Raw genomic sequence first — 26503 nt, 5'->3', positions numbered from 1 at the left:
TTTTTCAGAAAAAATCTTTTAATTAAATTACAATTTATTCCCAATTATAACAGAAGCACAGGAATTCTTGCATATTTTATTATGAATTAATTACTTTTTCTGATATTTCATTTAAGATACAAAACGTTCAAATTCAGTTGAAATTATATAAGCCCAGCTTTTACCGTTTAGAATTTAAATAAAAATAAAATAATGCCCAAGTAAAATAAATGTAACAAAAAATACTTTCGAAATTAATTAAATTAAGCTATTTCTGAGATATTTGACTTCGTCTTTCTTCTTTTTTGATTGCCTTTATTTCAAAAGCGGTATTTGGAAAATTAATTTGATTCGAGGTAAATTAATTAAATATTTGACTTGCTAAATTATAATTTAGAAGAAACATTCTGAAGATATATTTGCACAAATAAATTTCGATGTTATTTGACATCAGATTATAAGTTTTGATGAAACATAGTAAATATTATTCTTTTATTATTATTCTTTTAAGTGAAGTTGTTCTTATTAGCACAATAAAAAATAATTTGGTTTTTCACTTTTTCTTTTTAAAAAGCTATTAAAACACTTAAAATGATTATTTTTTTCGTGTTATAACCAATGAGATTTGTAAATTTATGATTTTTATAAATTGCTTTTATTCAAATCGTTATAAATAAAAATTTAACGAAGCTCTTTTAGTTTCCTTTTAGCGTGTTAGAGATAACTTTTTACCATATTTAAAGATTTTAAAAATTATGTTCAAAAATTTTGAAATTGAGTTTTTTTTTTTTTTTTTACTTAAATCGTAAAAAAAAAAATTATTTTTATTCTTTTTCATTTTGTCTGTTGAACAGACAATAAAAAAAAAATTTGCTCACTGTTAATTCCCACCAAACATATAGATGGCGCTGCAAGCGCAAATTGAATTTACGCTTGCAGCGCCATCTATATGTTTGGTGGGAATTAACACTCACCAAAATTAGAAATTGATGTGTTTGATAGTTTTTTTAGGAACGCAATTGTTCCTTATTGCCTCTATTGACAGTCAACATGATTTTTTTTTCCTTAAAAATTGTTGAACCATCGAAAAAAAATTTATAGTTACGAAACTTACAATTTTTTTTAATTATTATTCCTTATTAATTTAATCGTTTTATCAGAAAAAAATGTCGAATATCTATCTGAATGATTTTTTTTTCATATTTAAGCCATTTAAGAAAATTTTATAAATTCTTATTGGCGCGTTTTTATATTGCGTTTATTATTATTATTATTATTTTTATTTATTTATTTATTTATTTATTTTTTTTTTTTTGAGTGAGTGAGTGACTCAAATTGAGATGAACAAAAAATATTTAAAAGATCTCAATTTATGTTTCGTCTATTAAAGCAGGGTTTCTTAACCTGTGGTTCATGAACCTTTTAGGGGTCCATGGGTTGAATTTTGGGGGTCCACCGACTACTCCTAATTTTTAAAATGTTTGGAAGCCTTCCCATTGCTTGTAAAATGAGCTGTGGCTGTGGCAGCTATAATTCCGTTTTCTACAGTGTATCTTTGCGAAGCGGGATTTTCCACACTTGTGACAATAAAAAACAAAACATTGAAATTGATTGAATGTTGAACATGATGCTCCTTACCTTGTTGAAAACCATTACTCAAGTCAATTTATTAATTAAGGTAAAGCAGCAACAACATTAAAAACATTTATTTTAAAAATTTTGTATACTAGTAAAATAGCAAAATTATATGTTTCCTAATAATTGTTTTTTTTTTTTTTGCAATAAATTTTTTTACTGGGGGTGGTCCGTGACTTCTTAAAAATTTTTAAAAGGGGTCCATTCTACCAAAAAGGTTAAGAAACACTGTATTAAAGCAATAATGTAATTTTTCCAATGTTCAAAATTTTTGACAAATGCTATTTTTTAACTAATTTCACTCAAAGCAGATGAACAAAATAAATGTATGTTTTCAAATAACGCAATTAATGCGTTCAAAGCGTTAATATTTTTTTTTTGAAAAGAAAAATAATTACTTTTGATACGAACTATTAAATAAACAGAAACACGGTAAATTTCTTCATCTTATATTTAAATGAAAGAAATGATATTTTACGGTGAAAAAAAGAAAATAACTTTTCTAGAAAAAAAATTCTAAAAGTCTTTTATTTCAGGTTTATTTTCGTACTTTTGATTTCATACTTTTATCTTAGAATAAAACAGGATATCTCAAGACAGCTCCTTTTATTTATTTATTTTTGCGTTTTTACATTTATTTTTAAATTTTGACAGTATTTACTTATATTTTAATACATAGGTAAATTATATATGTTGAGGAGTGGTTTTGACTTAAGAGTTGTTGAAGAATTAAACAATTAATGTTAAAGCATAAATATGACATTTCCGGCCAAATTAAATTCCTAGTGCACTTTAGCATCCAAATAGAGTCTCGGTGCTGCCATCTTGTGTGGCAGAAACTAGACGTCCAAATTAACATCGCCAACGGTATCTCACCCATTGTGGTGGTCCTGAAAGAGTAAATACCACTTCTAGAGAACGTACTAGGTCTACTCATCGGGAAGACTGATCGTGCAGCTCATAGGAAATAAAATTTAAAAAAAATGTTAAAGCTATTTAACTAGGCATTGTTGCAGTATCATTACAAAAACAGGTTGCTAAAACCAGAATAGCTGTAAGGATGTGTGTTACATCTTCAACACACGCACTGAGTGGCGCTGCTGTCACTAAGATATAGCGCTTACAGGCAGGGAAAGAGAGCACAATACTTATTTAATAATCCTTAGAGAGAGAACAATCATTCAAGTGACACAAAATCGTTGTGCTACTCTATAAAAGTTAGGGAAAATCTTGCAAAGTTACTAGTACGAAACATTTTAGGGATATAAAGCGAAACATCCCTAAAATGTTTCGTTTTAGAGATTAAGGGAAATCTTAGTAATTAGAGTTGGTTTGTTAAATAGGTCGAGGGAAATTTAGCTTTCTCACGCTTAGTTACAGGGATAAACGTTAAAATGTTAATTAATGCATACTTGAAGTAAAAATAGTTTAAAAGACAAGATGTGAATGTTAAAGCGTGAGAAAGAGTGTTTTGCTTAGAATAATAAGCTGAGAAAAATATTTACAGAAAAGGAATAACATAAAAAGATTAGTTGAAGCTTTTTATGTTATTCCTTTATTAAGTGGAGTTATTAATTATAAAATACAATCTAATAGTACCAAATAAAAACATGTTTAGTTATAGGATCTGTATTTGCACTAAAATATAAAATCCGGAGAAATAAGTTCGATTTTTTTTCTTTCATTCAATATTTATCAATTCAAATATTTATTAATAATTAATTTCGTAAATTAAAATAGTTTCAATAATGAAGTTTGCCGAAATAAGAGTAAATTAAAAAATTTTTTGTTCGGAAGTGAGCTGTGATTGGAAACTTCTGCCTTTAACGCAGAAAAAGAAATATTTTCCACGTATTTTGACCTGAATTATAACAATACAAAAGAACGAAAAAAGTATAAAAATATGTTTAATAAAATTTCAGCGTCAAGGAGTTAACATATAAATATAATTAAAAAAATTTCCTTTATTTAACCATATATTGCCTATATTAAAATTAGATTTTTGGTCCTACTTAATAAAAACCCGTTTTTGCAGTTAAAACTATACCCAATGATTTTTTTTTACTCTAAATTATTTTTAAGTCTTTTTTTACGCTAACTCAGCTCTAACGCTGCTGTTTTGTTCAGAATAAGCCGCAATGGCTTTGTGGTTAAGGCACTAAGCCATCATTGGTAAGGACAGGAGTTCGATTCCCTATGCCGGCTTGAAGCCCACTCAGCTTAGTATTAATAAGCATGAGTATGTTTGGGAAATAAAAGCAGATTGAACGCGTTGCTGACCACGTTGAATTATTGGGTCTCAGGCCTCCAATGCCCCCCCCCCTGGTAGCAACGGGTTATTGTGGGTATGCTTTACTTTATTTATCTTGTTCAAACTTGCAACATTAAAAATAGATTCTTAGCTGCAGTTCATAAAAAAGGCTTTGGAATTAATCCTATAAATCGAATGACTTTTTTTACTCCAAATTATTTTAAAGTATTTTTTAACTTTATCATATTTATTTTTACTCCTTTTTTTTTCTTTAGTTCTGAATCTCTCTCTGAATCTTTACTCTTTTTTCTTTTAACGCTATTATCTCCTTTCCTAATTTTCTTTTTTTCTGGCATCTAATTCTAGTCACAATTCAAAGCGGTGATAAAAACATCGCATTCTATTTCTTAAGTCTGAAAAATCAAATTAGTAACTCAAAAATCAATTCCAATTAGCAATTCAAAATTCTTTAAAAAAAAAAAAAAAAAAGTTCTTGAGTTTTAAATCTTGAAATCTTATTAATCTTTTAAATTTTGCAATCGTTTAAATCCTTAAAAGAAAGAGAGAGAAAATAAAAGAAGGAAAAAAAAAAGAAACTATATAATAAATAATTTCTTCATTTTCATATATATATATTTTTTAAATCTGCGTGCATTTATTTTTTTTCAAAGTAATATAAATGTAAAAAAAATATTAGGCAGAGAAAAAAAAACTTATAAAGAAACCATTTTTAAAAGAAAAAGGTAACAAAAGAAAACATTTTGAATGTATAATAAGAGTGCTAAGGATAGCCGAATGGGAGCTATTACGTCATTCGTTACCGTGGTTTCCGTTTTCTATCTGAATAAATTTTATTTATTTCGCTTCTTAAAGATGGCAATAGAAGAGCGAAGACTTTCATCTGCTATTAAGAAGCATTGGACCAAAACAGCTTCTAATAAATAAACTCGCAAAGAACAAGAAATTCGTTATCGTTTACGCTTCGTGGAAATAGTTCTTTTTTTATGCGTATTATATGTTTTCTGCCTTTGTATTACTCACGCTATTTTGACTATTTAACAAAGCTGTTGCAATAAGACGTAATCCATTTGCGTTTTTATTATATTTTTCAAAGGGTAAAGAAATATTGACTCATCGTCAACTATAGTTGGTAGGCGGCAACCGTAACTGTCACTTAAGTGAGTTTCATTATGCGGTTTTGGGTTGTACTAATTAAAGGCTGAAATAATAAGACCCCAAGTAAATCTTAATTAATTTTTAAATTTGTTGGCAGTATACATTTTGTTATTGAAATACGGCATTAACGCTATTTAAAATATTTATTAACACTATATTACTATATTAATTCCTATTTATTTTGTAATGTTCTATTTTTGCATTTATGTACATATTACAATCTTTAAATCAATATTTTTAGAATCCTTGCAAAAAATGAAATATTAACAAAAAAGGGGATTGCGTTAAAGTAAGACACTTTACGACAAGGAATAAAAGAGAATCTAAGATATTGAAAAACAAATTTCACATTACTGGTGGACATCACAGTATAAACTATACGTTTCACATTATTGATGGACATCACCGTATAAAACTATACGTTTCACATTATTGATGGACATCACCGTATAAAACTATACGTTTCACATTATTGATGGACATCACCGTATAAACTATACGTTTCACATTATTGATGGACATCACAGTATAAACTATACGTTTCACATCATTGATGGACATCACCGTATAAACTATACGTATAAAAATAAACAAGAAAAGATATGCTGTAGAAAAAATATTTTAGCTATTAAATAATTAATTATTTATTATAAATTAATTATTATATTAATTCATTAAAAACTTTCTGTACTAAGTGGTTAACTAAAACAATTACGAATTTTTTTAATTAATTAGTAATTATTAATTATTTGTTTAAAATACAATTAAAGTAATGCTTTTTTTGTCAATAGTTGCGTTATTAGATCATTATTTTGGTTGTACATTTTAATATTATTTAATGATAATTTTTCTGCTGAGGCTCATTAATCAAGAAAATTTTCAAAATAATAATAATAAATTGACAAAATAATAATAATAAATTGACAAAATAATAATAATAAATTGACAAAATAATAATAATAAATTGACAAAATAATAATAATAAATTGACAAAATAACAATTTGTTTGAAAGATTCAGTACGAATATATTACTAAACATGTACTCGTTTTTCAAGCGAAATGCTTTTGCAATGAAGCTGCTAAATTAACTGTAATGCGTATGGGAATATGTGTTATCAGTAAACAAACAACTAAAATAAAATAAATAAAAATATAATAGTGAAAAAGTAAATAAAAAATGTGAGGTCTACATGTTCGGTAAAAAATTTTAGTTTACCTCAAAACCAAAAATGGTGTTAACAATACACCTAAATTTTCTACAGTATATATAAGTACTTAAATGTATTGATCGTACTTAACTGTACTTAAATATATCGAACGAATATACGTACTTAAATGTATTGAACATATTAACACTTAATGCATTTGGATACTGAAATATATGGAGGAAAAATTTTCCAGCACTGTGAATAATTTATCGTGATCTCTTTTGATTTTATCTAAAATAATATTAAAAATCGGCGTATTAAAGAATCATAAATAATTAGTATCTTTAAACTCCATCACGCATTTTATTTTCTCCAAAAAGTTTACATAAATAGAAAATGAATTATGAATATTTAATAGACTGAAATTTGAAAGTTCTTCCACAAAGATTATACATTTTTTTACTTAAATTTCCGCTATTTATCAGAAATAATTTATTGAAATAATGATCATAAGCTAGTGTTACCGTATTATTCATTAATTTCTGTCTAGGTTAAGTGTAAAAATAAAAATGCTAACAAAATTTTAAGTGGTGTTTCAAAATTTATCTAACCGTCTAGGATTAAAAGAACATTGAGAAAATAGAAAAAGAATATAAATATCATCAATAATCAGATGTTTCCCTAAATGACGTTAAATTCTGTCAGCTGTCGATTATATTTTTTTTTAAAAAATAGCGTAGTCTAAGGAATAAAGACAAAAAAAGTTAAAAGCTTTTGTGTTACGCTTTAAAATTAACTCAGTAAAGATTAAATTCTAACAAAAATTAATAACGCTCTTCGTTGCTGATGTTATATTTTTTTTCTAAAATAAATTTAATGCATGTAAATCATCGATTGAATATTGTTATTTTATTTTCCTGGTACTTTTTTTTCCACACTAAATATATCTCACTACACCAAAAGTTTTAACAAGAGTTAAGAAATACTTTTTTTTAAACTAATATTTGCCTTTTTGTTTACGTAATGAAATATAACATTTAATTTAAAGACTTCTCAAATGCGATATGAAATTTTAAAATAACTCATTTTAAAATCAGGAAAAAGTTCGATATAGAGGTTGTGATAAATCATCAATTGCTGAATATGGTTGGAATCTTGGGCATAAATTAAATTTCGACGAAGCTGAAATTATTTAAAACATTATTTCCATACCACCTCTCCATAGAGCGTGGAAATGCATTTTACCCTGATTCCCCTCTACAGGTCAGAGTGGTTTTTCTTGTTTTGTTTTTCCATCTTTATTTTTCTTCCACCCTCGGCCAGTTCAGATTTTCTAGTTTTTTTTTTTTTCTCACCTTTATTTTCCTATTTTCGTTAGCAACTTTACGTTTTATATTTCAAATCACTTCATGTTCGCGTCTGACAAGTCTTTAAAACAGGAGCATATTTTTGAGAGCTTGAAAACGTTTTGACTTTTATTTCTATCTGAATATTTTTGAAGCCAATAATTTTTTTATTCAAAAAAAATTTTTTTATATGCGTATTTTCGAAATCTAAAGTATGATTGAAAACAAAAACGAAAAAAACTTTGCTTTTCCTAGTGTATAAAGCAGTGTTACAGTTTAGTTTCTCAGGGTGGGGAGAATGGTTTCAGTTTTAGAACTTAGTTTTCTGAAATTTAGAAAGCAAAAAAAAAAAAAAAAAAAAAAAAAAATCATTTGGCCAAACCCAAATGAAAGAAAAGAAAAATACGATGCAACTTTCGTGTTTGATAATTATTTTAATATAATATGGTTAAACTCAAATTAAAAATTATTATGTTTTGAGGGATTGGACCTAAAGAAATGAAGTTAAATTTTTATTTATAACTTAAATTTTTAGTTATATATTTAATATATAATCTTTAATGCACTTCGTTGAGAAGAAATTCTTTTTTTTTTTCATTTAATTTTTGATTTTAGCAAAGCACGTATTTATTTTTAGCTAAAAACTTAAAACTCTTAACGCCTTTTCACATCAATAAAAAGAAATTGCGAATACTACATTTGATGGAAGGTATCTTGCTATCTGCGTTATTTTTTTTTTATCTCTTTAAGCGAATACATAATAATGATTTGACGTTTTATTACTTTTAAGTAAGGCACTTAAAAATAATAAAACGATATAATAATAAAAATAATAAATATGGTTAAGGAAATACTTTGACTAGTTTGCATTGCAAATACTGCGTTTTCGGGAAGGTTGCTTGCTGTCTGAGTTATTTTTCATCTCTTTAAGCAAATACATAATAATAATTTGATGTTTTAGTATTTTTAAGTAAAACACTCATCTCTGAAAATACTTTGACTACTTTGCATTGCAAATACTACGTTTTCGGGAAGGTTGCTGGCTATCTGAGTTATTTTTCATCTCTTTAAGCGAATACATAATAATAATTTGACGTTTTATTACTTTTAAGTAAGACACTTAAAAATAATAAAGCGATATAATAATAAAAATAATAAATATGGTTAAGAAAGTACTTTGGTTAGTTTGCATTGCAATACTACGTTTTCGGGAAGGTTGCTTGCTATCTGAGTTATTTTTCATCTCTTTAAGCGAATACATAATTATAATTTGACGTTTTATTACTTTTAAGTAAGACACTTAAAAATAATAAAGTGATATAATAATAAAAATAATAAATATGGTTAAGAAAGTACTTTGGTTAGTTTGCATTGCAATACTACGTTTTCGGGAAGGTTGCTTGCTATCTGAGTTATTTTTCATCTCTTTAAGCGAATACATAATTATAATTTGACGTTTTATTACTTATAAGTAAGACACTTAAAAATAATAAAGCGATATAATAATAAAAATAATAAATATGGTTAAGAAAGTACTTTGGCTAGTTTGCATAACAAATACTACGTTTTCGGGAAGGTAGCTTGCTATCTACGTTATTTTTAATCTCTTTAAGCGAATACATAATAATAATTTGACGTTTTATTACTTAAGACACTTAAAAATAACAAAACGATATAATAATAAAAATAATAAGTATGGTTAAGAAAGTACTTTGGCTAGTTTGCATTGCAAATACTACGTTTTCGGGAAGGTTGCTTGCTATCTACGTTTTTTTTAATCTCTTTAAGCGAATACCAAATAATAATTTGGCATTTTATTATTTTTAAGTAAAGCACTCATCTCTGAAAATACTTTGACTATTTTTCATTGGTCATTATTCAACACTTTCATTGCCGAAATGAAATTTATCAGCATCAGCGGTCACGATAACGTCGCAATCGATGATTATCGTTGACAATAATAATCGCGATTGTATTGCGCCTGTTATTAATCGTTAACGATAATACTGACGAGATTTCTTCAACGGCATTTTACGTTCTCGTTAATGATGGCTGTATTATTATCGTATATAATTATCGTGTATTCGGTATTCACAATATATCGTGAGAATATTTTTGAAAATATTATTGTCACAAAATTTAAAAATATCGATATTTTACAATGCATCGATAGATTGCCTAGCTCAACTGCTTAATCAAATCATAAATACATAAAGGAAAATAAATTAAGAAAATTTTTTTAGTTTAAAAAGAATTTTTTTCATTACATCTAATATTTTAGAAAATCTGAATGTTAATGTTAAGTAAATCAAATTCAGACTTTTTGTGTCATCCTTGCACTGATGTATTTTGGAAAGAATTAATTAAGTTACCTATCAAATAAAGTTAAATCTCAAAAACGTTTTTTAATAATTTCCAGCAAGAATCAAATTTAATTATCTTTCTTAACAAGCTCTTATCCTTTCTTTCCCAATACCTTTTTTTTTTATTGAATATTAAAACACATTAAATAAGCGCGTTTTGTATAGATTTTTTTATAACAACATATTTTTAAAAGTAATACTGCTTTGATAAATATAAATATAATATTTATTTAATTTTAATAAATATGTAATGCAATCTATATTAAATATTTTTCCTTTTGAAAATAACTTTGGAAAGCTGTTTAATTAAGAAAGAGGGGGGGGAATGAAGTTAGCCGCAAGCAGCTGATCTGCAAAGTAAGAAATCAGCAAAAAAATCTAAGCTTGAGAAATTTAAAAAAAAATCTAAGTTTAGGAAATTAGTTTATGCGTCAGGTTATTGTTCTAAAATAAAAACTTTGTCGTCCTTTGTGTAAATAATTGACGAAAAAAGTGAAGTATTAGCCTTAATTCGACAAATATGAATATAAATGATTCTATGGTAAATATTTAAAAGGTCTACAAAATGAACTTTTTATAGAATGAGAAATGTTTCTAATGCAGTCTTTTGACAGATTATGCAAATTAAGTTAAACGTTAAGTAGTAAAAACGAACAAATAATTACGGCAATATTTTTAATCTTCAAAACTTCATTTTTTTTATGGAAACCTAATGTCAACAGATAATGAATTATGAATATTTAAAATCTTAAACTTAGAAAAATCTTTTGCCGAAAATTCAATTTTTATTTATGCTTTCAGTTTTACCAAAATAATTCATTAAAATAATGGCTACTAGATAGTTCTCCCCTGTTAATCATTATTTTTTTAATGTTACGAGTAAATTTCAAAAAAGCTTATAAATTTCGTTGTAAATTTACTTTAGGTGAAAGAATAGCTTTTTTAATTTAAAGAAAAATATTTTTTCGATGATCTTAAGTTCCCTAAAGCGTTGTAAAACATCACCCGCTAACAGTAAAAATTAAAAACTACTTGCGTTATCTGCAATATAAAATAAAAGTAATTTAATAGCCTTTGTTTTCGTTTTTGAAGATAAATAAAAAAGTTTTGATGATGCCTAATGTAAGATTAACTGATTTTAAGATTATTTAAATAGTTTTAAAATACTTTACCACTGTTTACATAAAATTGAATTTTTTGACATATTTTTCAAATTAATTTAAAAAACACTTTTCAACAAAGAAAATGATTGATAAATTAACAATAAAACTAAACTACTAATGAAGTTTTAAACTAGTTTTAAAAAATTAAGGTATTATTTGTAGTTAAATGTGAATTAATTCAATTAATGCTGCCTACAATTCGAAAAATATTTTCCCCCCGAAAATAACATATCATAAATCCTACATTCTCAAAAACGCATCTATGATGTTACTTTAAAAACAACATTTTTATGTAATGTAAGATAAAAAATAGCCGATTTTAATTCTGGTATTATGGAATTTTGTTCTGAAATAAATTGGTTCAGAACATCTTATATTTTTTATTATGCCGAAACCCTATTTATTCTGACACGATCCGACGAAGACTGCGCTAAATAGAAAACAGGAAAGAAAAGTGTAACTTTTGATCGAATGATCAGTTTTAAACAGCTAATAATCAGATATAATTCAAATGGTTCAAAATGTCGACTTAAAAAAAATTTTGAGCAGACGATGATTTTACATATGAAAAAAGACCCAGATAATATACTTTTCTGAATAATTAGATGAATTTGAATTTTATATCCTGAAATTATGGAAGTCGCTGCGATATATATAAATATAGTCCATATGGATTAGTCAAAAAATGATCGAATATTGATTACCCTTAAAGTAAATTTCCCTTTTTACGTGCTATGAAGCTATTAAGAAAATCAACAACAAAAAATTTACATACAATTATGTAGCTCATTTATCTAAAATCAAAATTTAAAATTTTTTTAAGAACAAAATTTAATATTAATTTTTAAAATTTTTTTAATTAACATTTTGTTATTGAAATAACCCATTAATGCTCTATTCTTATTTATTTTGGAATGTCCTAATAAGCATTTATCTACAGTGCGCCAAAAAAAACGGACCACCCTGAATAACTTTTGATCTAATGACCGGATCTTCACGTTCTAGGACTCCATCCTAATGGTTCGAGGGAGTGACCTCAAATATGCTAATTAATAAGTGCAGTGTATATTTTAAGCTACGAAATCAGACACAAAAACGTACTTTTTCTGAATAAGCAAACGCAGGAAATGTGGTCCTCTTAGTTTGCCAAGGAGAGTGATCCAAAGTTTGGACCCCTTAATGTTAATTTTATTTTTTGCGTACTTCGCCATATCACGAGAGCATTTTATGAACTTTTTTTGATTGTTCTTCGTTTTTTGAGAAAAAAAAATTTTGCACACAATTATAAAATTCGTTTATCCGAAAATCCGGATTCCAATGTCGATCCATGTCGTTTACCAATGCAAAAAATAACTATCAGTAAATATTTATTTATTTTTTATTATTTTATTAAATTATAGTCGAAAATTTTTTTGATTTATACAATTTTTTACGTCATTTCAAAGAATGTAATTTTACATGGCACAATACAAAATCTGAGCTAAATCAGTCGAAACAGCCTGAGAAATAGAATTTTAAGAAGTAATGTTTTGTCAAATTTATTTTTTAATGAAATATAATAAAATAACATAACATTATAATAAGATAACATCATAAATAAACAATCTGAATAATCAAAGTTGCGCATGATTTTAAAGTTATTTTTAACAAAAGAAATGTAATATAAAAGTCTTTTAATACTTTAGAAGACATATGAGTTTTTTATAACAGTAATACTATAGGTTATATAAAATTTAAAAGTTATTTTCAACACAGAAAACATAAAAACCTTCCAATACTTTTAAAGCGTTTGATTTTATAAGCGTAATAACATTTGTTAAGTTGTGAAAAATTTTAAAGTTATTTTAACACGGAAAATTTAATAAAAAAGCCTTTCAATATTTCAGATGATACGTGAGTTTTAATATAACAGTAATAACATTTATAAGTTCTGTAAAATTTAAAAGTTATTACAACTCAAAGAATACCGTATAAAAGCGTTCTAATACTTTAAAATTCGAAGATATATGAGTTTTTAGATTTGCAACGAGCCAAAATTAATGAAAGCAATTATTTTAAAATGCTCTGCAGTTAAGCGACTTTGTATTTTCTTTTAGCTTTAAGAGTGAAAGCGTATAAATTTATTCACCCCTCACTGAATGACATCCCTAATCGAGTAGATAGAACCATTTATTTAAAGGATTTTTATGGATCACTTCGTGTTTTATGAACGCTGCGTTTCCTTGGCAAACGATCCCTTCCGTGGCAACGTAATGCAAATAAAGAATTTCTTTCATTTCCAGCGAAAAATATCGTTTCCAGTATTTTATTGAGTTGAACTCGAAAAATCGTAAAGGCTTTTCAGTTCTAAAGAAAATTCGAAATTTATTGAATGAGCTAAAATTAGTTTCAATTTATAAAAGTTAATTTAATTCGTTAAAAAAATACAAATTTTGTGAATCAGTTCGTATTTTATGAACGATGCGTTTCATTAGCAAACGATTTCTCACAAGAACAATTTCATTCATTTTTAAAGAAAAATATAGTTTTCAGTATTTTATTAAGTTGAACTTAAAAAACCCTTTCAATTTACAATTCTAAATTCTATTCCAAATTGACTAAAATTACTTACGAAATTAATTAGTTTGAAAATGCATTTCCTAAACGTGTTTGAATATTTTACGATGCTATCACTGTTTTAAGTTTTATTATTTGTTTGCTTTGTTTTAATCGTTCGGTTTTAAGAAAATTAGCTTTAAATTATTTTAGAAAGTAATTTTAATTTATAAATGACATATATTTGCTTATATTTTTGCGTTATAACACTTTATAATTTGTTTTAAACGTTCTCACGGTTTATATGAATTATTTTAGAAACGTATGTGAAAGGTTTCAATAGTGGTAGAGTTATAACTATACGCGTGTTTAGAGAAAACATTTATGGCCCCCTTACAAACGTTATAAAACATATGGTTATAACATTGCAATATTTATTAAATTTCTTCGGTTAAAAAATTTAATAAAGTAATCACGATTTCTTTTTAAGAAATAAATAATACAGGAACGTTGTTTGCCAGTTGTATTAAAATTTAAGTATTATTTTGAAAACAGCGAAAATGCAACATAAAAGTACTCCAATATTTCAAAATTCAAAGGATACGTTAGTTTCTATATTTATAACGACCCAAAATTAATGAAAGCAATTATTTTAAAACGATTTAACGCTTTTAAGAATGTATTTTCTTTTACCTAAAAGAGGGTAACTCCTTCAATTTATTCACCCTTTACTGAATAACACCCGTAACCGAGTAGATAGAACATTTATTTAAAGAATTTTTATGGATCACTTCGTTTTTTATGAGCGCTGCATTTCCTTGGCAAACGATCTCTTTTGTAGCAGTGAAATATAAATACAACTTTTTTATTTCCAACGAAAAATATCGTTTTTAGTATTTTACTGAGTTGAACTCGAAAAATCATTTAAGTCGTTCATTTATTTCTGAGTAGGATTCAAATTGCACTGAATAAATTACATTAATTAAAATTAAAATTGATTAAAGTTAATTAGTTAAAAAATGCATTCTCTTATAAAAAGTGGATGGAACATTTCAGGAGGCCATCACATTGTTTAGTTTTGTCACTTGGTTGATTTGTTTTTATCGTTTGGCTTGAGAAAATTAATTTTAAACGATTTCGGAAAAATAACTCTAAATTTAGTTTAACTGTTGTGTAAATAATTAATACGGGTATTTTTTATTTTCTGAACTTAATTTTTATTTCCAAAACACTTGATAAACCAGATTTTCTGATATAAGAGAGAGTTTTATTTATTGATTGATTTTTTTCACATTTTGTTCGAAAAATTTGACAATTGCTGGTCAAATTGTTAATTTGTATTTCCCAATTTTTAAAAAAAGACATGTTTAAAAAAATTAGTAGTAGAGGTCAATATTTAAAATGATCATTTAAGTAATTTCAAAGTAATGTCAGCTGTAAGTCAAAAAGAATATCGCAAAAAATAATACAAATTTTAAAAAATTAGTAAAAAAAATATGACTAATTAATACTAAAATAAAATTATTTCAAAAATTCAAACACATTTTATTGATAGAAATGCTTGATATTTTATTATTAAAATAGATTTTAAAAACTAAAAAATTCGAGTTTGGTAAAAAAAAAGTTTTTCATGAAAATAAAAAATGAAATTAATAAATTGTTTTATTTTACAAAATTCCTTCAACCATATCAAGGATAAAGCTCAATTTAATAAAAAAAAAATCTATTTTTTCTCACTAATAACTGAAATTAAAGTAAAATTAGTTTTACGTCAAAAAAAAGGAACGAAATAATAAAGAAATGTTTTAAGAACATAGAAATAACAAAAATGCTATTTACAGGAAATTTTCCGCATCGATAAATCAATACTTTATCGCTATATTCCCGTAGGAACAATTCTATTGAATACATAAAGGGGAAAAAAAAGAAAACAATTTCTTTGAAAAGCGGGTTTTAGATAAAGGTTCTGGGAAATAATTTGACGCCCACAACAACCATTATATCCGGAAATTTTTGGTTATCCTTTTTCTCAAATAACATATTTTAGGAATAAAAGTTTTGTCATAGAATAATGGAAAATTTCTGAAATGATCAAATGACAAATAAAACATTGTAAAATGAAAAACAAGCTTTGGAATTAGTATAGAATTAAATTGTTTTAAAAAACTTTCTCACGAAAAGTTGTTAAAATTTTAATTAAAACTTTTCAAAAGCGTATTTTTACGGTAACTAAAAACGGGATAAGTTACAAACTGAAAAATCGTAACTGCTTTTTTTTTAAATTGTTCAGTTCTATTTTTTTTAACGTAGTATGTCGTTCTATAAAACAATAGTATACAAGGGATTAATTTACTACAAAATTATCAATAATATGCTGTTATAATAAGCCTGAGATTATAAAAAATTCGGTCTTATATTAATTTTGGAATCTGACGTTTTCCCAAAAAAATATATATCCTAGAGAAAGTTGATATGTATATATACATATATATGTTCCGGCACTCAGGATGCCGGTACTTTTTACCGTAAAATCTATTTTTACCGGAACATGATACGAAACAAAAAATCTGATATACCGTAAACTGGGGCGAGTCTACCCATTTTTTCAGTTTGTCAACTTTCAAGTGGTCAAACTTTTGTAAATATTAAAGAAAAAAGGCTTTTAATAGGTGTTTCGGAATCGCTATTTATCCCTCTTTAAAGCTGTGAAATCGATTTTAGAAAATATTAACAATTACGCTGTTACTGTATATTTTTATAGAACTGCTGACAAATCTCTCGTATGGGGCGAGTCTACCCATTCTACTAAAATGAATGTTAACATTGTAAATAATCAAATTTTACTATTAAATTTTTATTTTAGTTATTATATAGGATATTTATGAAGTAAAATTCATAACTTTATTATATATTCCATTTTTTTATTCATAAAATAACACAAATTGAGTATTTGATCGATTATCACATTTTGATCACAGTTTTGTTTTTATAATCATTAACGTTATAAAATAAAAAAAATTTCTGATTACTGTTGATAAAAATAAATTAAAATTAATAAAAGTTTACAATTAAATGATTAATAAATAATAATAATTAAAGATTATTAACAAAATCATGGCATTTTTTGTAACATTTAAATCCATTTGTTTTGCGAACATAATTTCGAACCATCTGTAATAATAAATAATAATTTATTTAACTTGCATTAAATAAAAAAAGTTAATTTTGTAATATAAAAATAGAAAAAATAGGTAAAATAAACATATTTTATATTTACATTTATATTTAACCTATAAATTTTCTTATTAATGATAAATTTTTCAATGCAGAATTAAAATAATATACTCAAATTCATTTAAAATGACTTAATTTTAATATAAACAAAGTTCTAAATTATATTATAAGCTTTATTAAAACTAAATACGAATGGGTAGACTCACCCCGCGAATTCTGGCTTTTTGTTTACAACAGCAAAACTTACATTCTTTTTGTTTTTTTTCATATAAAATTAATGTAATCTTAGTCTTAGATAAGTTTATCACTTAACCAAAGTGAAAATAGTAATAATAATAATATACTTACACAGCACCAACTAAAAGTTTGCTGATTTTCAATACAAATCTCTCAAAAGACGTTTGAACAGGTTGGTTAAAAAGACACCAAATAAATAAAAACGGATCAAACTACTACAGCGCCATCTTCCTTAGAGTCTGAACTAAGTCCTCCGTCGGTAAAAATTTTTTTATTTGCAATTTAAAATAGTGAAAATTAAATAAAACTAAAATGGGTAGACTCGCCCCTGGATGGGTAGACTCGCCCCGGTTTACGGTACCGTAATTTTTACAGTAATAATTCCGGTAAAATCATTGAATCACTCTCCTTAAATAAATATCAGTGTAAAAATTACAGTAAAATATTTTACGGTAAAAATGGATTGTTTGGTAAAAATGATTCTACGACGACGAACCCAAAGTGAAGTACTTTATGCTGTAATTTGATCCGAAATTTCTAAACAATGTATAAATAATTTATACACTATATATAAATCAGGTTATATGTACATAAATAAGGTTTCATTAACGGACTAAAATAAATAAATAAACAATCTACTTTATCAGAATTTGCTACCACTTTTTGATTACATTATACAAGTATTACATTATGCTTCTATATTTATATTTATTATTATCTCCCTATTTCACTTGTTACTTCTCATGCTTTGTTTCGTAATAAGTCTTTAATTTGTATTTAAGCTTAATATCGAATCGAATATTATTGAAACATATGAAAAATAATGTATCATTACAGTATTTGATCTTGTACCTTAGGTTCAGCAGTCATAATAGTTGATTTAATAAGAATTATTTTTTGGTCATACATTAGTCAAAAAATATTTGCAATTAATAACTATAATTATTACAATATTATATTTTACTTCTGCGTTATTTAGAAAACAACTAAATTACATCATTCATTTTTACAAATGGGTGGGGGAAATGTTGCTTATTAGACTTTAAATAGGTTTACCTCATGTGCAATTTTAAAAATTGATACCATGGATAAGTTAAAATACAAATATGTAGAACATAGTTTAACTGTAGGTTAATAGATGGCGCTATTGTAATTTTCAAACATTACCTCCACTCTTTTAAACTTCAGTTTGCAATATGGATCGGACCATTGCGTTCATAAGACAACTCAACTCGTAATTCACAGAATCAGATAGATCCACCTGAAATTCAAACATAGAATATATTTCAACGATGAATTATTCTCCACGTATGCTTCAAATCGATTCAATAACTTCATCTACCTCACGTTAAAATACTCGGCCATTGTAATATAAATCAACCATACAGCATGTTCTTTGGAGCATGATTTTGTGCAATTATTTCTCAGTAAACTCTGAATTAAACATATATAAATGACTTTTAACGTGGATATATGCACAATAAATTAATAAACAAGCGTTTGGGGCTTTTCTCTTCAGTTAAATTGTAATGAAATTTATTCAATTAAACCAGTTTTCATATTATTTAATCTTAAATTAGCGATTAAAATTAACAAACTTGATTAAATATTCGTCATAAGTAAAATATTCTTTATGAAAAGGGCATACTTTGTTTTTAAAAGCCAAAAATAAGTATATTTTTTGCAAATTAAAATTATGTATAAAAATAAATAAATATTAATTTTTTAATTATCATTGATATATTAAATTTATTTAAACTGAAGACTTAAGTTAAACTAAAGACTTAAGTTAAACTAAAGACTTAAGTTAAACTAAAGACTATGCATAATAAACAATTATACATCAATAAGTTAAAACTTTTGCAATTATTTGCAATTCAAAAAAAACATAAATTATTTATCGTCTGCATGAATAGATTTTAAATTTGTATCAAAATCAACAGCTACTTATTTTCAACCAATTCTTTATCGAATTCATCAATAGATTTTGTAATTGTATCAAAATTAATGATACATTATTTTATACGCATTATTTATCATCTGTATGAATAGATTTTAGAATTGTATCAAAATTAACTAGCTATTTTCCGCACATTATTTATCGTTTGGATGAATAGATTTTATGGCTGTACTGAGAATGCAAAATCAACGATTAATTTTTCTCTACGCGTGGTTCAAATTGTTTCAATAACTTAACCTTAAAATACTTAGTCATAATAGTTTAACTCAGCCATACAGTGTGTTCTTTGGAGCATAATTTTATGCAGTTATTTTACAGTAAACTCTGAATTAAACATAAATAAATGACTTCTAAAGTGGATATACGTATAATATATTAATAAGCAAGTGTTTGAGGCTTTTCTGCTCAGTTTAATTTATCTTTGTAAAGAAATTTTATCGAGTATACCAAACTTCATATGATTTTAATTTATATTAGCGAATTAAAATTTGAAGAAATATTTAAAAAAAAACTTTAAAAAAATGTTTTATGTGGATAAAGCTTATTATTGTTTTAATTAGCCCAAAATAAGAACATTTTTTGCACATTACGTGTCAAAAAATTATATTTATTTATTATTATATGTCAATAAATTAAAATTATTTAATTGTAGCAACTAAAGATTATAAAAACTAAAAAGTTTTCATTAAATGCAATTAAAAATTATGAATCAATAAATGAAAATTACATATTAAATAAGGTTAAAAACTATGGCACAAAAGCTAAAAATTATATATTAAATGCAATTATATATTATGTATAATACTACAAACTTACGTATAATATACAATTTTGTCATTTTATACAAAATTATGCATACATTATGCATTAATGCTACAAATTAAATTTTAAAAAAACTATGTCTTTGCGAGCAATTAAAAATTATGCATCAATAAATAAAGATTTATATATTAAATGTAATTTAAGACTAAATATTCTAACTGTTATTAAAAATGTAATATAAATACAATTAAAAATTATCAATTAAATACATAAATTAACTGCATTTTAAAGCTATTTTCATAAAAAAATTTAAATTATACACCTAGATTTAATAAAGATGCACTCAGTGGAACTAAAACTTATAAGTTGCAAAACGTATTTGTTAGAATAGTTTTATGTCATATAAATTATTTCTTTGCAAAGCCATTTTATTAATTTGCTTGCTTGAATATGAATGCAAATCCACGATGAATTCTTCCCCACACATATTTAAATCGACAAAATACGAAGCTTCATTCACCATGTTAAAATACTTGCCCATTGAAACACAGTTCAAACCATACGAAGTGCTCTTTAAATCATGAGGATTAAGTTTTTATTTCAAAGTAAACTCTAAATTAAACTTATATAAATTAACCTAATGTGGATGCATGCATTATAAATTAATAAACAAGTGTTTAGAACTTTAATATTCAGTGAAACTTAACTTAGAATGAAATGAAATTTGAGTATACTAAAGGTTTCAGACTTCATGTTATTTGAGTCTGTACGAACGAATGAAATTTATAAATTAAAATTTGTATAAATTTTTAAACAAAACCTACTGAAAAAGTTATAACTAAAAGCAAATTTTGATAATTATTACTCTATTCATTAACAAGCGTTTTATGAGTCTAAAATAAGTGTATTTTCTGTAAATAAAAATTCGTCTGATGAAAAATAAAATTTATATTATTTTTAGTTATGCAATTAGTTAATAAGTTTGACTATGCATCAAAAACAACAATTATTCATGAATAAATTCAAACCATTTATCAATTCCAATTCAGTGTGGTTCAATGAAAACCAATGATTATTTATTTTCTGAGAATTATTTCTTAAAGCTGTATCAAAATCAACAATTATTTTCTACACATTATTTATCGTATTTATGAATAGATTTTTTAGTTCAAGATATGAAATATTCACGACTAATCTTCTGCACTTTATTTATCGTATGCGGAAATCGATTTTATGGTTGTATTAAAATACAAAATTAGCGACTTATTATCTTCTACATTTTAGTTATCGTATGCATGAATAGATTTTATAGTTATATTAAGATACGAAATTCATGACTAACCTTCTGCACTTTATTTATCGTAGGCGTGAATTGATTTTATGGTTGTATTAAAAAACAAAATTAACGACTAATTATCTTCTACACTTTATTTATCGTATTCATGAATAGATTTTATTGTTGTATTAAGATACAAAATTCACGCTAATCATCTACTCTTTATTTATTGTTTGCATAAATAGATTTTATAGTTCTATTAAGGTACAAAATTAACAAATAATTATCTTTTACTCTTTATTTATCGTATGCATGAATAGATTTTGCAGTTGTATCAAGATACTAAATCAATAATTCTCTACATATGCTTCAAATCGATTCAATAACTTTATCTGCTTCGTGTTAAAATACTCGGTCTTTGTAATGTAATTAAATCAAATAATGTGTCTTTTAGTGTATTATTTCGTCAAATTTTTTAAATAACTAAGCAAATTGAATAATAAATTAATAAACATTCGTTTGAGGCTTCCTTCTTGTTAAATTTTCCACGTTCATTATTTCCCATCATTAATAAATTATATCTGAAAAATTATAAATTATTCTTTGATGTAATAAATGTATTGAAAGCAGAAAAAAAAGTATTTAAGGTTCCTCTGCTTACTTAAAATTACCTTAATATATGTAATGAAATTCATTTGATAATGCAGCATATAGATAATTCTATTAAAAACACGAATCTCAAAACTATTGTAGAATAAATATTTTAATATAAGTTTAAACAAAACTTATAAAAAAACTAGGCAAGTATAAGATTTTAACAGTTTATAGTAGAAATATTTCTTGAAACTGAAATTTATATGAAATTTTGCAATGAGAACTTAAGATTGTATTCTTAAAGTAAATGAAAAAATTATGTATCAAAAACTAAAATTGTATAGTAAACATGAATAAAAATGTTTACAAAAAATATTTATAAAAAAAATAATAAATAATTGAAAATTGTAAATATTTATTTGATCTCCTTTCTTTGTTTACATTGAGAAGTTTTGAGATTCTAACAAGTTTGTTCTTATAAAATTATTGCTAGCAACAATAAACTTTTATTTATGCTAGAATAAATTATAAATATTAATAAATGAGAGACAGTTTTCGCAAACACAGTATTTTAAAAATTACGAATTTAATAATTAATGATGAAATAAGCCTTAAACAAAAATGAAAAAAAAATCGATCTCTTGCTATCAAGTCTAAATGAACTTTAAAAGATATTTAAGTATTGAAATTTATAAAAAAAAATATTAATGCTTACAAATATTAAATAACATATTTCTGATTTTAAACCAGAACTCAACTTGCAAACGATAAAGCCCACATAGTTATTTGGTGAACTTTTCTTCAACTCATTATTCTAACATTAATGAACATTTTGTTTAGCAAATTCAATTTGTTTTTATTAAAATAGCAATGACATTAAAAAAATTTGATCAATTTTAACAGCAAAAATTTAATAAATTATTTAGTTGTTAGAGTTAATAATTCTACATAACCAATAAATATCCTTAAAATTCTGTAATATATAGAAATTTTATAATTTTTTAATTTATCTTTAATGCAATAACCAATGAAAAATCGTAGATGTGATTCCAATTTTTCTATACGTTATTGCTTTCTAACTTTCGTTGTTTTCTGTCCATATTAGATTAAAGGATTTCTTTATATAAAACATTTGCCTGAATTCAGGCAATTTTTACTAATATATTACAAAGAGCTGTTTCTAATAGGTAAACATTTTCATTAAAATTGGGGGTGGTAATTCAGGCTCTGCTCACAAATATATTTTTAAAAAAATACCCTTCTGTAAAATTCTACAATACGAGAATAATGTTATGAGTAATTGTACCTCATGTTTATAAGAAATTTTGCTATGAAAATAAAGAAAATATTTCAATTCATGTTAAACGAGTATTAAATTTTGTGGCAATTAAAAGTTAGCCCGAACGTCACATTTTTCTTAAACTGAGATAAATAATAAACCAATCACATAAAAAAAAACTTCAGTCTAATGATATTATACGAAACAGATTTCATATGCTATTCAGTTATCGTTTCTACTAAGATTTTCTTGCATTACTCTAAGTTGGAAAGAAATCATTCAACCAGAATGAAAATAAACCCTTTCTTAGAAAACGATTTCTAAAAAACAAAATGGCAAATTTAGAACATTGAGTTACAGTTCCTGAAATGGCTTTGGAATAGTGAATAAATGAAAGAATTTTTAATATATTTTTCCTATTCCTAGGATAAAATATTAATACTATTTATTTTAATTTATATTTCCAAATCTGTCTAATTTTATTTCAGTTAATAATCCTTTATATCAGGTGCTTAATTTTTAAAATAATAGTGTAAATTCAACTTTGATGTCATAGAAATTAATTATATTAAAACTTCCAATTCTTGCCCATTTGCATTGTTTGATTGGAGAGCAACCCCTAAGAACTACTGCGAATAATATTAAGAAAAATAAAAAGCAGAGTTGGCATGATTAAAAAAAGATTTTAATTTTAAAAAAACATTGATTTATATGATTCATTATGCTTCTTAAGAAAATATCATAGATTTGTGTAGAAAATATTAATTATACTATAGTGCATTATCTAATAACTATAAACTTAAGGCTGTGATTTTTTTTCATGTGATTTTCATATTTTAATGCTCATTGCAGTATATAAAATAATTTGTTGTTTCACTATCAGTAAATATATTTCAAGTATACCCATTTAATTTTGTACATATTAATTTTAATATATGTAATTTCAAATCTTATTAAATATGTAGTCAATGTATCCATTAGTAATTAAAGAATAAAGACTTGTTCTGCCGAGAATAATTTAATTTGAAAATGCTTTCTGATCTAAATTAATTAACTTTTCATTTGACAAATCCATTTTCTGTCTTTGCAATTCATTAAGGTTTTGGGTTTGAAAGAAACAAGTAACTGACTTCATTTATTCAGTAATTAGTTTGCCATAATTAAATGTAATATTTATCTTTTTATTATTAGTAGTGTTAAATTGTTTAGCTGCAGTATTGTTGTTAAATGATATTAAATATTATCTATACATTTTATCAGAGTTTTGATCGCTTAACGAGAAAAGAAATTGAAAAAAAAATCTAATTGAAATAAAAATATTCAATGCTTAATACATGTATTTTAAATAAAACATAATTTTGATAAAATGCCGCAATGTTTCGGCCAGAGCCGCAAAAAATCTAAAGCACTCCTTTATTGATAATCAACTAAGATATTAATAGCAACAAACTAAAAATTCCTTTAATTAAAATTTTACAACATAAAAAAACTTTTTCTGAGTAACTGTAGATTGTTTTTAATAAATAACTGTTTGTTTATAAGTACAGAAGTTATTATTTCAATTCATGTTCAACGAGTTCTAAATGTATGCAAACAATGGCTACAAAAAGTTACCCCGAACGCCACATTCTTCGAAAACTGAGATAAATAATAAATCAGTGGCATAAAACTTCAAAGCAAAAACATCTGTCAAACCATATGATACGAGTTAGACTTCATATGTTATTCAGTTAGCGTCTCTGCTAAGATTTCCTTGCTTTAAAACCTCGCCCATAACAATAAGTTGTGAAAAAATCACTCAACCAGAACGAAAATAAACCCTTTCTTCGCAGACGATTTCTGAATAACAAAATGGCGAATTTAGAACATTAAGTGAGTTACAGTTTCTAAAAAGGCCTTGGAATAATGAATAAATGCAATAATTTTTCACAAGTTTTCGATGGAAAAAAAAAATACTGACGATAATAAAATATATGTCCTTTGTTCAATGGCTTAAAATTCCAACAGAGTAGAAAATCTAACTCTTCTAAGAATAAACCTCGCTTAAAAGGGAAGAGAAAATGGGGGAGGGTAAGGTATTAAATCGATAATCAACTAGGACATTATACATTCCTAGCAACATCCTAATTATTCTGTCTAGGTTCAGGCCTTCACATAATTAAAGATAATCGCATTAAAACGTAGCGCGTCGATCAGTCTCCAAATTATTTTATTTCTTCAGGGGAAAAGGCATTAAAAATCGGATACAAGTTGAATGCATAATTATGAGGTCCTGGCTAACGAAAACTTTGCGTTTAAGCAGAAATAGTTTAAGGTTCACAATATTGTGAATTTGTAAGGGGATTAGGTAATGTGTCAAAATTAATAATATTCTGATGAGGTAGGAATAATTAATTCTGTATTTTATTTAAGAAGAAACTTTTATAAAACTTTGAAGCGTGTCGAAAGGCGGTGAATTATCAATCGCATGTTTGTAATTGCATGCGATTATAAGCACTTAAAAGATTCGGAATTAAAATTGGATATTGAAAAATACGCGTTAATCGGGTTAAAAAAAAATTTAAAATAAATAGTTTGAAAGATCTTTTTATTTTTAATAACAGTAAACTAATTTTCGAACATCAAGCAGGTATTCTGAAATTTTTATTTCATATCTTCCAAAAAGTAAAATATGCAAACATTTTTTTATCAATTTGCCAAATCGGCTCACCATTTATTATTTTAAACTCATCTAAATTTTTTCCATTAAAATTTGAACATTTATCTTCATTTTTGAATTGTACAAAAGCTTATTTCGATTCATACTTCGTTTAATATTTCGTTTTTTTTTTCTCCTGAAAAATAAAGAAGGATTTTATAATACCACAAGCCCCATGCTATGCGGATAGTATAGCACTAATTATTATCTATGAAAAAAAGGAAGTAAAACCAAAATTTTGGTGATTTAGTCGATTAATACAGTCTTCAGCCGCGGTGGCTCAGGAGATAGAGCGTTCGCTTTTTAATAAATTGACCCAGGTTCGAATCCGAGAGGTGGGTGGTTAATACAAATTCTGATCCCAGCAAACACAGATCACAGTGCTGACGTTCAATATCCTCAGTATAAGACGGATCATAGGTTAGAATCTCCTTGCCATTGGGCTAACCGTGGGAGATTTTCGTGGTTTTCTTCTGCATGTAACGTAAACGAGGATTAGTTCCAACAAAAAAGTCCTCCAAGAAGGATAGTTTGTTTCAATGCTTGATTCAAGAAATTCCTTGTATTTAAGGTTAGGTTCAAAATTACAAGGCTTCGAAGGTGAACAATGATAGTCGCAAACTTAGAATTGGGTCGCTTATTTATAAACCGGTTATATAAAAAGCAAAATGATACAATTCTTGAGTAAATAATCTTACCTATCTTTTAGTTAAAGCCAATTAACAATATTTTAAAGACAGAATTTTCCTGAATATTAAAATTTGTAGAAAATGTCATGCTTTGTCATTTCATTTTTTAAATAAATTTGATTTACAATGATTTGGCCACCGCGATGTATTGGAAATTTAAAAAAATTTTAAGCCTGG

The 26503-nt window shown here is 25.5% G+C and overlaps 1 long non-coding RNA gene across 1 annotated transcript in view; it reads left to right on the top strand.

The window, feature by feature from the left end:
- LOC107446885 (uncharacterized) overlaps positions 1-26503 on the top strand; it is a 50599-nt gene that overhangs the window by 10666 nt on the left and 13430 nt on the right. The window lies entirely within an intron of this gene.

Source organism: Parasteatoda tepidariorum, chromosome 9, assembly GCF_982258835.1.
Source record: "Parasteatoda tepidariorum strain Cologne lab strain chromosome 9, Ptep-v5.0, whole genome shotgun sequence".
Taxonomy (NCBI): Eukaryota; Metazoa; Arthropoda; class Arachnida; order Araneae; family Theridiidae; genus Parasteatoda; species Parasteatoda tepidariorum.
This window is presented reverse-complemented; position numbering and strand designations above follow the sequence as displayed.